Here is a 14,453-nt window from a genome sequence, read left to right on the forward strand (position 1 = left end):
CAGGAAATACCTATTCGTAATTTAAAGGATTTTGTTAAAAGAAAAAGAAAAACAAATATTTGTTTCTAATATTTTGCATATAACTTATTTTCATTTTTCTGGTTGTAAAATTGAAAGTCAATACAGAATTTTTAAATGCATAAGAATTAAAATCATCAAATGCAAAACAATTGAAAAGCATTAAAATCAAGAAGTAAGGGTGAACAAGTATAGTGATTTAAAATCAAAATAAAATGAAAACAAGGAAAGAATTTAAAAATTTTTTGGGAAAAGGTAACTATAGAAGACAAGTAAAGGAGACACATGTTTTTTTTTCTTAAAGTTCCAGAAGAAGGAAGAATAAAAGAAGGAAAAGAAGGATATCAAAGAGTGTAAGAAATAAATATTGTAAAGTACAATTCAAGAAAAACTTGAACCTAAATAGAATATACCATGTCCCATATCCTGCAAATTTTATCCCCAAAAGTCAATACTGAGGCACAAACTTGTGAATATATTGGACATTAAAAGTAGAGAATAAATCCTTTGGAAATTCAAGCAAAAAGATCAAGATGTGTATATTGAGAAAAACAAGGCCGTCCACAGACTTTGCCACAGTGACAGTTATTACAAGACTGAGGAGCAATACTGACAAGATGCTCTCTAGAGGGTAAGGTGTGAGATTTACAACCAATCAAACTCTCATCAGTATGAAGACTGCAGACAGACAAGTTTGAACATTCAATATCCCCGGAACTATTATTCCCATGAACCCTATGGAAGACATTTCTAAAGGAAGTACTTCAGCAAACCTAAGAGTTATTGGAAACACTATGGCAGAAGAATTGATTTCAGATTTGAAACCAGACAAAGAAAAACCTAACAATTTTCTCTATATTGCAGACTCACTTTTATTTTTTTACTAGAAGTCCGATGCACGAAAATTCATGCAAGAGTAGGCCTTCCTTCCCCCGGCTGCCAGTACCAGCTTCCCTCGAGGACCAGGGCTGCTTCCCTCTACCCCAGCTTCATCAGGAAGGACGTCTGGAATAATGTCAGGGAGATGTCTGATCTAATTAGCATATTACCCTTTTATTATTATAGATTGAATTTATTAGGGTGACATTGGTTAATAAACTTATATAGGTTTCAGGTGTACAATTCTATAATACATCATCTGCATATTGTATTGTGTTCACCACCCCAAGCAAGTTTCTTTCCATCAGCAGTTATTCACCCCTTTACCCTCTTCTACCTCCGCTACACCCCTTTCCCTCTGGTAATCATACTGTTGTCCGTGTCTATGATTTTTTTTTCTTAATCCCTCCACCTTTATCATCCAGCCCCCTAACTTCCCTCTCCTCTAACAGCTGTGAGCCTGTTCTCTCTATCTATGAATCTGTTTCTATTTTGTTTATCAGTTTATTTTGTTCATTAGATTCCACAAATAAGTGAAACCATATGGTACTTGTCTTTCTCTGACTGGCTTATTTCACTTAGCATAATATTCTCCATGTCCATTCATGCTGTTGCAAAAGATAAGATTTCCTTATTTTTTTTACAGCCAAGAAAATCCCCTTGTGTAAATGTACCACTCATCTATTGATGAGCACTTGGGCTGCCTCCAAATCTTGGCTATTGTAAATAGCACTACAATAAACATAGGGGTGGATATATTCTTTTGAATTAGTGTTTTGGATTTCTCACTTTTAAAAAAATAAAGATTTGGGAATATTAGAAATAATTTTAAAGAGAATAAATTTATATCAATAAATGCAAATATACAAACAAAAAAAAATATAAGAGTTACAATCTTAATAACAGGCCAAGGGGTACTTCATAATGATTAGGGGAACAATTCATATTGAAGATATATAGTTATGTATATTTATGCACCAAATATCATAGTAGCAGAATTCATAAGACAAACATTACAGGAGATCAAGTAGAAATAGAAATGAGAAAAAGTTAATTCACTATTCTCAGTTCATCACAGTTTGAGAAGACAATATATAAAGATGTTATAGATGTTTAACTATCCCCTTTTATTTATTTTTTAATATTTATTCTTGAGAGTATTACAGATGTCCCCCTTTACCCCCCCCCCAACCCCCCATTGCTCCCCTGCACTCAGATCCCTCCCACCTCAGGCCTTCACCACCCTATTGTTTGTGTCAATGGGTTATGCATATATGCATTTAAAATCTTTGGTTAATCTCTTCCCACTCCTCCTGCCCCCTTACTGCTGAGATAGTTCAGTCTGTTCCATGTTTCCATGCCTCTGGTTTTATTTTATTCACCAGTTTATTTTGCTCATTAGATTCCTTGTTCATTTATTTTTATTTTTATATTCAATTGTTGATAAGTATGTATTTATTGCCATTTTATTGTTCATATTTTTTATCTTCTTCTTCTTAAAGAAGAATTTTAGATATTTAACTTTAATAGGTAACTTTGTATCTTCTACCTACCTATCTTCAATCTATCATCATCCTATTTATCTATACATGTCACAAACTCTCTACTGAGAAAAAAATTCTACAGTGACAATGTTAGGCATATATTGCCTTTAAAACTTTCACAAAAAATGCCTATATATTAGGCCATCACAATAATCAACGAACTTTTAAAATATGCAAATTTAATTTTAAAACATACACACAATTTATAATGCCCTGGATGAACTGCAAACTCTCTCTTCTGCCCCCCCCCCCTCCCCCATTTGCCTACCTCTCTAATCTCCCAGCACACTCCAACCCCTTTCTGTTCCTGAGCACATCAGGCATGTTCTGCCTCAGGGCTTATGCCTTGTTCTTTTCTTTTCTTGGAATGTGCTACCCTAGGTAAACATGTAACTTGGTTTAGTTTTTCATCATGGTCTCTATTAAATTTAATTTCACTAAGGATTTTTTTCGTCAATCTATCAAAATTTAAAAATTTTAAAACATGCCTTAACACTTTCTACTCTCCTGTATTTTTCTTTCTTTCTTTTAAAAAATATTTTAATTGATTTTTTTTTAGAGAAAGTGGAAGGGAGACGAGAGCAAAAGACATCAATTGTCTGTCTCTTGCATGCTCCCTATTTGGGATCAAGCCTACAACCCGGGCATGTGCCCTCACCAGGAATTAAACCTGTGACCTTTTGGTGCATGGGACAATGCTAACTGAGCCACACCAGCCAGGGCTCTCCTCTGTTTTTTTACTTTTCTCTTTATCCCTTTCTGTGTCTAGTATATTCATACTTAGGTACTAAGACCCTTGTTTATAAATCTTAATTATTATCTATCTCCCTGATTATGACATAAACTTGAAGAAGTCAGGAATTGCTGTCACTTCTGTATTCCTGGTTCCTAGAACCGTAATTGGAACCTAGTCTATGCTTTATGAATAGTTGTGAAATGAATTTCTGAAAGAACCGTCTTTTGGAAGAAATGATCAATAAGAGATCACATTTCAGATATCAAGTAAAAAAGACAGAGAACTAGGAATAAACCAAGCAAGAAATAGCAAGATCCACATTAAAACTTGAAGCAATTACTGAAGAACACAAAGGAAGATTTGAATGGTTTTTGAGAAGCAGAATCATCATTACAAATATGTCCATTATCCCGAGGTAGAGCTAATAAATTTTACATAATCCCTAATAAAAATACCAGTAGGTTCATTTTAAATGATATGATTCTGAAGTTTATATAGAAAGAAATAAGAGATCATATCCAGAAATAATATAAAAACAAAAAGTAATAATTTATAGTTCTATCAAATAGCATATAAAGCAATAGTTACTAGTATTTAAAAGGTGAAGTTCTATACAAACTTTACTTGCCATTTAGTTCTGCTTATGAATTGTTAAATCTTTTGAAATTTGTTGTGACTTTTATACTTTAGTTAAGAAGTTTCCTTCCAAATTTATTCTTTCATCTAACATATCGAGGTTTCCTTTTTTCCATCGCCCAATGCATTCCATCTGGAACTTATTTCAGCATTAAGTACAAAAAGAAGATATATGATGATATTTTTTTCTCACAAAGTCCTGCCAATATTCTTGATACCATTTATCAGTTCACATGTTGACTTACGTGTTTCCTTTACATATATAAATTTCACCTATATATATGTAATAACCACATACCTATAATTCTCTCTTTCACTGTCTCTTTCTCCATAGGATTTAGCTGAGGAGGGTTTTGGTTTCTGTTTTCCTCTTTTCTTTTGGACACATCTGCTTCTTTGATCCCACCCATATCACACATTTTTATTTAGTGTAGTTTTATAATATTTTTTTTTATTTTATTGCTTAAAGTATTACAAAGGGTATTACATATGTGTCCATTTTTTCCCCCCCGCCCTAGACAGTCCCCTAGCCTCCCCTATCCCCCAGTGTCTTATGTCCATTGGTTATGTTTATATGCATGCATACAAGTCCTTTGGTTGATCTCTTACCCCCCTACCTCCTGCCCCCCAACCCTCCCCGGCCTTCCCGCTGCAGTTTGACAGTCTGTTTGAGGCAGCTCTGACTCTGTATCTATTATTGTTCAAAAGTTTATAATGGTCTCTATTATCCATGAATGAGTGAGATCATGTGGTATTTTTCCTTCATTGACTGGCTTATTTCACTTAGCATAATGCTCTCCAGTTCCATCCATGCTGTTGCAAATGGTAATAGTTCCTTCTTTTTTAGAGCAGCATGGTATTCCATCGTGTAGATGTACCACAGTTTTCTAATCCATTCATCTACTGATGGGCACTTAGGCTGTTTCCAGATCTTAGCTATGGTGAATTGTGCTGCTATGAACATAGGGGTGCATATATCCTTTCTGATTGGTGTTTCTGGTTTCTTGGGATATATTCCTAGAAGTGGGATCACAGGGTCAAATGGGAGTTCCATTTTCAGTTTTTTGAGGAAACTCCATACTGTTCTCCACAGTGCCTGCACCAGTCTGCATTCCCACCAGCAGTGCACAAGTGTTCCTTTTTCTCCACATCCTCTCGAGCACTTGTCGTTTGTTGATTTGTTGATGATAGCCAGTCTGACAGGTGTGAGATGGTACCTCATTGTTGTTTTGATTTGCATCTCTCGGATGATTAGTGACTTTGAGCATGTTTTCATATGTCTCTTGGCTTTCTGAATGTCCTCTTTTGAAAGGTGTCTATTTAGGTCCTTTGCCCATTTTTTGATTGGATTGTTTATCTTCCTTTTGTTAAGTTGTATGAGTTCCCTATAAATTTTGGAGATTAGGCCCTTATCAGATATGACATTGGCAAATATATTTTCCCACACAGTGGGTTTTCTCATTGTTTTGTTGATGGTTTCTTTTGCTGTGCAGAAGCTTTTTATTTTGATGTAGTCCCATTTGTTCATTTTCTCTTTAGTTTCAAGTGCCCTAGGAGCTGTATCAGTGAAGAAATTGCTTCAGCATATGTCTGAGATTTTGTTGCCTTTGGATTCTTCTAGAATTTTTATGGTTTCCTGTCGTACATTTAAGTCCTTTATCCATTTTGAGTTTATTTTTGTGTATGGTGTAAGTTGGTGGTCTAGTTTCATTTTCTTGCATATATCCGTCCAATTTTCCCAACACCATTTATTGAAGAGACTATCTTGGTTCCATTGTATGTTCTTGCCTCCTTTGTCAAATATTAATTGAGCATATTGTTTCAGGCCGATTTCTGGGCTCTCTATTCTATTCCATTGATCTATATGCCTATTCTTGTGCCAGTACCAGGCAGTTTTGAGAACAGTGGCTTTGTAATACATCTTGATATCTGGTATTGAGATCCCACCTACTTTGTTCTTTTTTAGGTAGTGTAGTTTTATAATATTTTTAATATTTGTTTCTCTCTGGTCTTACTTTTAATAGACTTTTTGACTATTCTAAACTATTTATTTAATTAAAAATACAAAATCATTTAATTGATAAAAAATAATCCATTGGTATTGTGATATGAAAGTTTCATAAACCTGAGGATAAGATAGAGTTACTGATGCCTTTCTAATATCAATCTTATTGACCTCAAACAAGTTTTTTGTTTGTTGTTTTTAAGCAATAATGAAGGTATGAATTCTGGAAGTAACTTTATACCTTGTCTGGTCATTGTTACTGAACAGATTTTCTGGCTTTTCCAGTCATTATTCCAGTGAACTCTTGAAGTTCAATAGAGTTCTACAAGCCTGTGGGTTAGATGGGGAACTTCCTAAATTGAAAATCTTAGAGATATGAGAGGATATGGGCAGCAGACCAAGTAGGACCTTCTCTGAGTTTCCATACAGAGTTTTAGGAACTCCCAGCTGTCACTGTGTAAATTGATGAGCCAGAGGTCAAAGGTCTTAACTTTCTTGACCTTCTACTGCTCATGTTACAAGAACTCTTCACTAAACTTCTAGGAAGTTCTTAAGTTTCTATTCTAAAAATGTTAGCTATTCATACTACCTTTACACAGTATTATTATTGTTATTATTATTATTATTAACCAAGCAGTCTGTTAGGTATTGGAGATATAGCGGTAATAGTAAATAAAAAGACATTGCTTCTGCCATCATGGAAAAAAAAAATCAGTAATCCATAATTTAACATAAATATAATCAAATTTACATACTTTCAATCAGTTTTAGCTACCTATATCTGAATGTGTATGTTTAATTTCATTATAAAAGACTATTTTTTGCACGGATCAAAATTGATCTTTTATTGTTGAGACCAGAGACACGTAAATTAATCCTTCCCCCTTCCTCCTAAGTAACATTTGTGGGGTATTATATGCTAAGCAACACTCAGTATGTTAGTTTACGTTAGCTTTTTACAATCTTCCCTATATTCCTATAAGCAAGTGTTATGCTCATTTACAGATGAGGAAACAGATGAGGCACCGAGTGGTTCATTGACTTGTCCAAGGCTACAAAAACAGGCATTCAGACCGCAAGACATGTATACATAGGAGAGAAGAAAGTAATCATAGGTAGTTGGTACAATCAGTTGAATTAATTCAGGGCACATCATGAAACAGGATTATAATATTTGATGTTTTAAGAGCCAAAATTTGAGGTAATAAATCTCAAAAAAATAAGGATAGGAAATTAAAATATAGTCTAAATGTATAATGAAATACTATATAGCCATTAGGAGTAATTAAGTAGTTATATGTTTCATGACATCGAAAGAAAGTACATGACTTATTGAAAGAAGAAAAAAACAGATTACAGAACAAGTGTTCTATGAGTGTGAACTCATTTGTGTAAAAGTGAATGTATGTGTGTGGATACAGAAAGAAGTACCTGGAAATATGTTCACTACTAATATTATTTAGGGATGTTTAGATTCCATCTAAGCTTTACTTTGTATCTTTGAGTAATATATGAACTTATTTTTACTGTAATTATATATCAGTTTTATACAAATAAAGCTATATAATAAATAATGTAGAAAAGTGTAATGGAAAGTGGACTCAGAGTGTTGCTGTCTAGGTGTTGGTGCTAGTTTTGGTATGACCTTGCTTGTCTTATTTTTGAAAGATTATATTTCATTAAATCAGAAGGACTTAGTTACCCATGGCACTGGATCACCAGCCTGGACTGACCTAGAAAACTGGGACAAGAACCAAAGATTTATCTCAAGAACCCCTCTTCCTCATTTCTTTTTCCTTTCCTTTTCTTTAACCTGCTATGCTGACAGTGAATCTTGGCTACTCAGATAAGCAGAATTTAACCACTGTAGCCAAAAGAAAAGATTGGCAAAAGACAGGATTGTGGTCATTGTGGTTAGAACCTCACATCTGGTATCCTCGTGATAGATGCATAGTTGGAGAGCAAGTTTGTAGGACAGGACGAGGGATAAGTGCATAATGAGGCCTGGCATATCCACTACTCAGGACCAACTCTGGCTAGAAATCTTTATATAGTGAAGATAATAAAGTGAATGCACAAGAAAATACCATTTAGATCCAGGAAGTTCTCAGTACCCAGAGGTATGTCAGAAAGAGCTATTAGAGACTTATAACCAAATGGGCTTTTAAAAATCCTCATCTTGGGATATTTTTTCATTGATTTTTAGAGAGAGTGAAAGGGATGGGGAGAGACACACAGAGAGAGAAACATTGATTGGTTGTCTCCCACTCACATCCCAACCAGAGCCTACAATCAAGGTAGGTAGGTGTCAAACAGAATTTAATCAGAATCAAACCCAGGACCCTTCAGTCTGCAGGCCAATGCTCTATCTACTGAGCCAAACTGACTTGGGCCCAAATGTACTTTTTAAAAATGGTCTTTAGGATTCAGGAGTGTTACCCAATTTTGCTATCATATTTTTTAAAAAAGCTTCAATCTTCATGTTATTCACTTATTAATTTATTTAGTCTCTTTAAACACTTATGGGACACCTACTGTGCTAATATGCAACAATTAATAAGCTGTAGACCTAGGAGAGGTGGTGTTACAATAAGGAAGACCTGTATGTGTACAGATATTATAGCACCATGTGGTATATGCAAAGATGGAGAAGAAAGAATACTGTAGTAGCCCACAAGAGAGAAAGCCTCCACACCTCAAAACTCTAGCAATAGCAAGAGCAGAAAACAAAGTCCTTTGTCTTACTAAAGAATAAACAATTGTCTTACCATAGAGTAAACAATTGTAGGAAGATTTACACATCCCTGTAGGAGAGGAGTTTCCCATGCATTTCTGTTTAATAGAAGGGGTTTTATAACCTACTAGAGGCCCAGTGCACAAAATTTGTGCATGGGGGGGTGTCCCTCAGCCCAGCCTGCACCCTCTCCAATCTCGAACCCCTCGGGGGATGTCCGACTGCCGGACATCCCCTGGCAGTTGGACATCCCTCTCACAATCCAGGACCACTGGCTCCTAACCGCTCACCTGCCTGCCTGATCTCCCCTGATGGCTCCCAACTGCTCTCCCCTGCCGGCCTGATCGTTCACCACTGTCCTCCCCTGCTGGCCTGGTTGCTCACAACTGCCCTCCCTGCCGGCTGATCACCCACAACTGCCCTCTCCTGCCACGACCTGCCTCCTCAGCTGAGACCCACCTCCTCCACGCAAGGTGGAAGAGATGTTGGGACCAGCGTTCTCCACACCTCGCAGAGTCATGGGACCTCCAGGCCTCACTGCGCGGAGCAGCCGCCAAGCCCCATCTCTGCTGTGCGTGCAGCCATTTTGTGACGATGTGAGGGCGTGTCGCCACCTAGGCTATTATTAGTATAGATCATTAGACTTACTCAGTTGTAGAAGGTCTAACTGATTACCCACTTCCTCAAAATCCCAGACAATTTCCTAAATCCAGGGTAAAGACCCATAGTTAAAGGTAAAAGAAACCTCAATTCTCCTGAAATACACATGCACAGTGGGACCTGAAGAAAAATGCTCTCTGGCCACTGGTTTATGTTCCCGCCTGTATTAGAGTCCTAGGGCTGCATAATAAATCACCACAAACTTGGTTGCTTAAAACAGCAGAAATTTATTATTACACAGTTCTGGAGGCCAGATGTCTGAAATTAAGACGTCAGCAGGGCCACAATCCCTCCGTTCCTTGTCTCTTCCAGTTTCTGGTGGTGCCAGGCATTCCTTGGCTTGTAGTCACTACATTCCAATCTCTTTGGTCACATTGCCTCATCCTCTTCTGTGTGTATTTCTCCTCTGTTTGTCTCTTGTTAGGACATTTGTCATTAGATTTAAGACTTACTCAGTTGTAGAAGGTCTAACTGATTACCCACTTCTTCAAAATCCCACATATCCAGGGCAATCTTCTCATCTCAAGATCCTTAATTTAATTACATTTCTGAAGACCCTTTTCCTAAATAAGGTAACTTCTACAAGTTCCAGGGATCAGAATTTTATATCCTAATACCAACTTACTACACCACCTGAAGTGTACCCCCTTTCAAACTTGAAATTGTCCTCCAATTGAGAGATGATAAAATAACTTGGTAGAATTGCAAGCTCTCTCAGTGAAAAGAAAAGATGCTCTGTGGAAAGGTCAGAACAGACCTTATGCTTTGGTATCATCTGACAGCAATTGCAAAAATTGGGAAACCAAGAGAGGTTTTGAAGGTATGGAGACTTGAGAAGCTCAGCAAGAATCTTAGAGACAGATACATTCCTGAGAAGGCTCCTGGGATTTCATGGGTAGCTGACAACTTGTTTCATGGAATGCAGCTTGTTTCTGATAGAGCTGTGATACTGTATGAGTTTATTTTTCACCATAGGCAGCAAATGATAAGTTTATTAGATCCTGTCACTAATTCCTAAGTGAGTGGTTTGACAAACATCCTAAATTGGTTATACCTTTTCATACACTATCAGTGATGGCGAACCTTTTAAGCTCAGCGTGTCAGCATTTTGAAAAAAACCTAACTTAACTCTGGTGCCTTATCACATATAGAAATTTTTTGATATTTGCAACCATAGTAAAACAAAGATTTATATTTTTGATATTTATTTTATATATTTAAATGGCATTTAACAAAGAAAAATCAACCAAAAAAATGAGTTCATGTGTCACCTCTGACACGCATGTCATAGGTTCGCCATCACTGCGAATAGTGGAAAGCTGAGTTGAGAAACATTTTTATAGAAACCAGAGTTCCGTTGATACCTTCAAGCACATCCTCATAGAGCTCTCAGGTAACCATATATGCAAACAGTATTCACTGTTTTCACTTAACATCTTTGTTATTCACTGACAAACTTCACCAAGTGTATGATATTCGAAAGCCAATAATATAATTTTTAAAATGTAGTAACAGAAATGTTATACACTGTTTCTCATTGCATTCTCTGGAAACTAATTATGAATTAGCAACATCTCATAGTATTAGGTCACTGGCTATGCTCAGTCATAAATAGACTTTAAATTAGCTCAAGCATAGAATATTAAATCACATCAAAGACTTACTTTAATATGGTGTTAACAATTAAAGTCACAGCTGAATCTAGTTTGACTGTTGTTTAAGGCACCCAATGGTAGTGGCAATAGATTGTGGAGTCCCTAAGATTTTTAGGCCACATTCTTTGCTTGAATGACCCTCCACATTTGCTAAGATAAAACTACAGTACTTCATTTAGTTTTTTCTAGAATAGATAATGCTTTGATCTGCTGGGAACCCAGTTAGTTGCATTTAATCTGTTACTTAAAAAAAAAAAAAATTAAACCACCTTTCTCCAAAGAGATTTTGAAATGATTTATAGTATTAAAACATGTTTAAGAAACAGAATCTGATCTATTTTAACAAAAAAGTAAAAACAAACAAGGACTTAGAAATATAAGAAGAGCTGGGATTATACTATTATTTTAAGAGCTGTGTATTTAGTTTTGAGCTTCTTGACAAAAGGAGCCCTGTCACATTGTAATAATGGTATGAGGTAGCTACTGCTTTTGGCCAGCTTCTCTTTTCTGAGAAGACCCTGCCCTTTGGCCACAAATGACCTAGTTTGGCTCCTCACAATGCCCCATGTCTCTAATAACAACGATAAGGTCAAGAAATGAGACTGTAACCCAATTAAGGCAAATCAGAGCTCATCCTTGGCATTGTTTACTTTGACACTGGAAAAGGACAGCTGGTTTTTTGTTTTTATTTTCCATTGAGATATTCAATTGTTGCTTCAGAAGCAGAATCCAGACACTCGGGGGCAACTGTTTCCTTTAGGAGGGTAACATATGAACAGACAAAGACAGACCAAGATTTAAAAGACAGAGAGAAAGGAGAGCAGGAACGATAGAGACAGAAGCGGTGAGGAAGAGTGAGAAGGTACTAGCTGAGAAGCCCCGCATTTCACTTCCTTGAGACAGATTCTTGGAGCCAGTCTGCCAATTCTGTGAGCTGCCTCAGTGACTTCAGCTTAGTGAAACCAATAAATCCCACCTCCTTTTTAAAATATAACGGTCCATTTTTATTTAATTAACATATGATTTCAATCAATATATCTTAATACATTTCTCTGACAGAGCTTTCCTCCCTTTTTCTTCTTTTTTTAAAAATTTTATCTTTATTGTGGAAACTATTACAGATGTCCCCTTCCTCCCCTCCTTTTGTGCTAAAGTTAGCCCATATTTGACATAAATTACTTACAAACGAAAAAGCCCCAATTGGTGTCATTGTATGGTTCTCATTTCTAACGGAGAATTTGTTCCATTTGAGGAGGCATTCCCTCCTGGCATTGAATGCTAGGAGATACTGAAGTATTTTTTCTAGGGGACCCTCACTGGAGGAGGGGACTTGAAGGAAACACTGCACAAATTGTCCCACTGTAATTTTGCAACTGTAAAAAAGGTTATTAGTTTAAATAAGATGTGAAAGTTTCTTTTTATATTTCTTGCAAAACTATAGTTGGACTTCTTTAGTGTTTTTTTTTTTCAAAGTTTTTTTTTTCTTTTTCTTCTTTTCAGTAAGGATCGCCAAAGTGAAGGTATATCAGATAAGACTTAAAAGGCAAAAAACAAAAACCTCAAAGAGCTGTCTTGCTTCATGAAGAGCCATTTTAAAACAGTTATCAAATTTAGAAAATTATACATGGATCTGTTTTAAACATCCGATCTCCAGGGAGATATTTTTGTTGTTCACTTGGAGGCCCCTGATGTGGGAAAAGCATCGCTACTGTTCCGCCATGAAGCGGTCACAGTCAGACCTCCATCTTCGCCTTTACGTTGCCATCCTGCGTTACTAAGGAACTGCTTCAAAGGAGAGTCTTCATGAAGAGCTTTATTTATTCATTTTTCCTTGAAAATTGTGTGAATTCACTCAAGCTCTCACACATTTTTATTTAGGTAAGGTTCTGTTTTTTCCCCACCATAAACTATAGACAGTTTGTGGCCTAAAATACCTGATGTGATCCCTGAGAAATATCAGACTCTGAATAGAACTTCACCTAAGAGACACAACAAGATAAGAGCTCAGAAAAATTCCTCCAAAAGGTATTTCTTGCATCACTCAACACCACAGTAATTCATGTTAAAATGTCACAGAAGCCTGAAGACCCACAGCAGAAAAATTATATGTAAAAAGTTCTTTCCAAATGAATTGCTTTAGAAAATATAGTCATTTGAATAGGGCTTAGGAAATTTCTAAAATTCTCTTGTATGCTCAGAATATAGGATTCTCTTAGGTAATTGTGTTGGTTATATATGTAAATTTTGACTATAGAATAATGAGGAATATTTTATAATAAATGACTAATAGACTAAATCTTATTAACTTATACAGATGTATCTAGTCAAGTATATCAGTGTTATGAATATTCATAAAGTAGATTATTTTCAAATAGATACTATTCATAAATTTTCACATTATCACAAGTCACAATTTTATTGCATACATGCAGATTTATAAAAAGTCCTGGTCTTTGCATTTAAACAAAAAGATTTTTTATTGACTTTTAGAGAGAGAGAGAGAAACATTGATGTGAGAGCAAAACATCCACCAGCTGCCTGCTTCATGATTGAGCCTGCATCTGGGTCATGTGTCCTGACCAGGAATCAAACCAACAACCTTTCCATGTATGGGACAATGCCCAACCAACTGAGCCACACCAGCCAGGGCTAGTCTTTGCTTTTTTATGGAAACATTAGAGGCCAGGTGCACAAAATCCGTGCACAGGTAGGGTCCCTAGGCCTGGCCAGAGATCAGGGCTGATCAGATTCCTCGCCTCCCCGCCCCCCCGCCTCCCCACCTCCTCCTTCCCTCATTCCCTCAGCACCCTGCCACTGCCACTGGTCACCCACCATGTTCCACACCACCCCCTGGTGGTCAGTGCATGTTATAGCGAGTGATTGAACTCCTGGTCTCCCAGTTGAACTCCCGAGGGGACACTTTGCATATTAGCCATATATCTATCTATAGATAGATATAGATATAGATATAGATATAGATATAGATATAGATATAGATATAGATATAGATATAGATATAGATATAGATATAGATAGATATAGATGTAGATATAGATATTTGGCATACATATATTTTGGCAACTAAAACATTAGTAATAAAAGTGTGACTAAATTCATTACAAATATTTCTGGACCCCCATTAGTTGTTAAAAGAATGTATGATTCTATTCTAGTCATTCCCTAAAATGCTTGGTTATAAGAAAAATTGCCACTTATCTGCCATAAATTTCTTTTACACTAAAATGAAATGATGTCCTGGTGATTCAAGAACATGTGTTACCAGAGTTAGTTCACCTTTATAAAATATTCCTTGTCAAGGTAATAAGGCACAAATTATTCATTAGGAAAATGAAGTTTTCTACTTTTTAAAAACTGACAATACCATGTTACTTAGATCTTGTTATAGATCTGTACATCATTACATCTCACCAAGACACTAAAAGCCTTTCTTTATGGTTTATATTTTACCTGATGCATCAGAAAATAGTCATATTAATAATAGCTTACAAGTATAGTCTCAAAATAAATGGGCACCATGTGGACATTTAAATCATGGCATCTATTTAGTTTGGTTGCTTAACAAAGT

Source organism: Myotis myotis, unplaced genomic scaffold (genome assembly GCF_014108235.1).
Source record: "Myotis myotis isolate mMyoMyo1 unplaced genomic scaffold, mMyoMyo1.p scaffold_m19_p_7, whole genome shotgun sequence".
Taxonomy (NCBI): Eukaryota; Metazoa; Chordata; class Mammalia; order Chiroptera; family Vespertilionidae; genus Myotis; species Myotis myotis.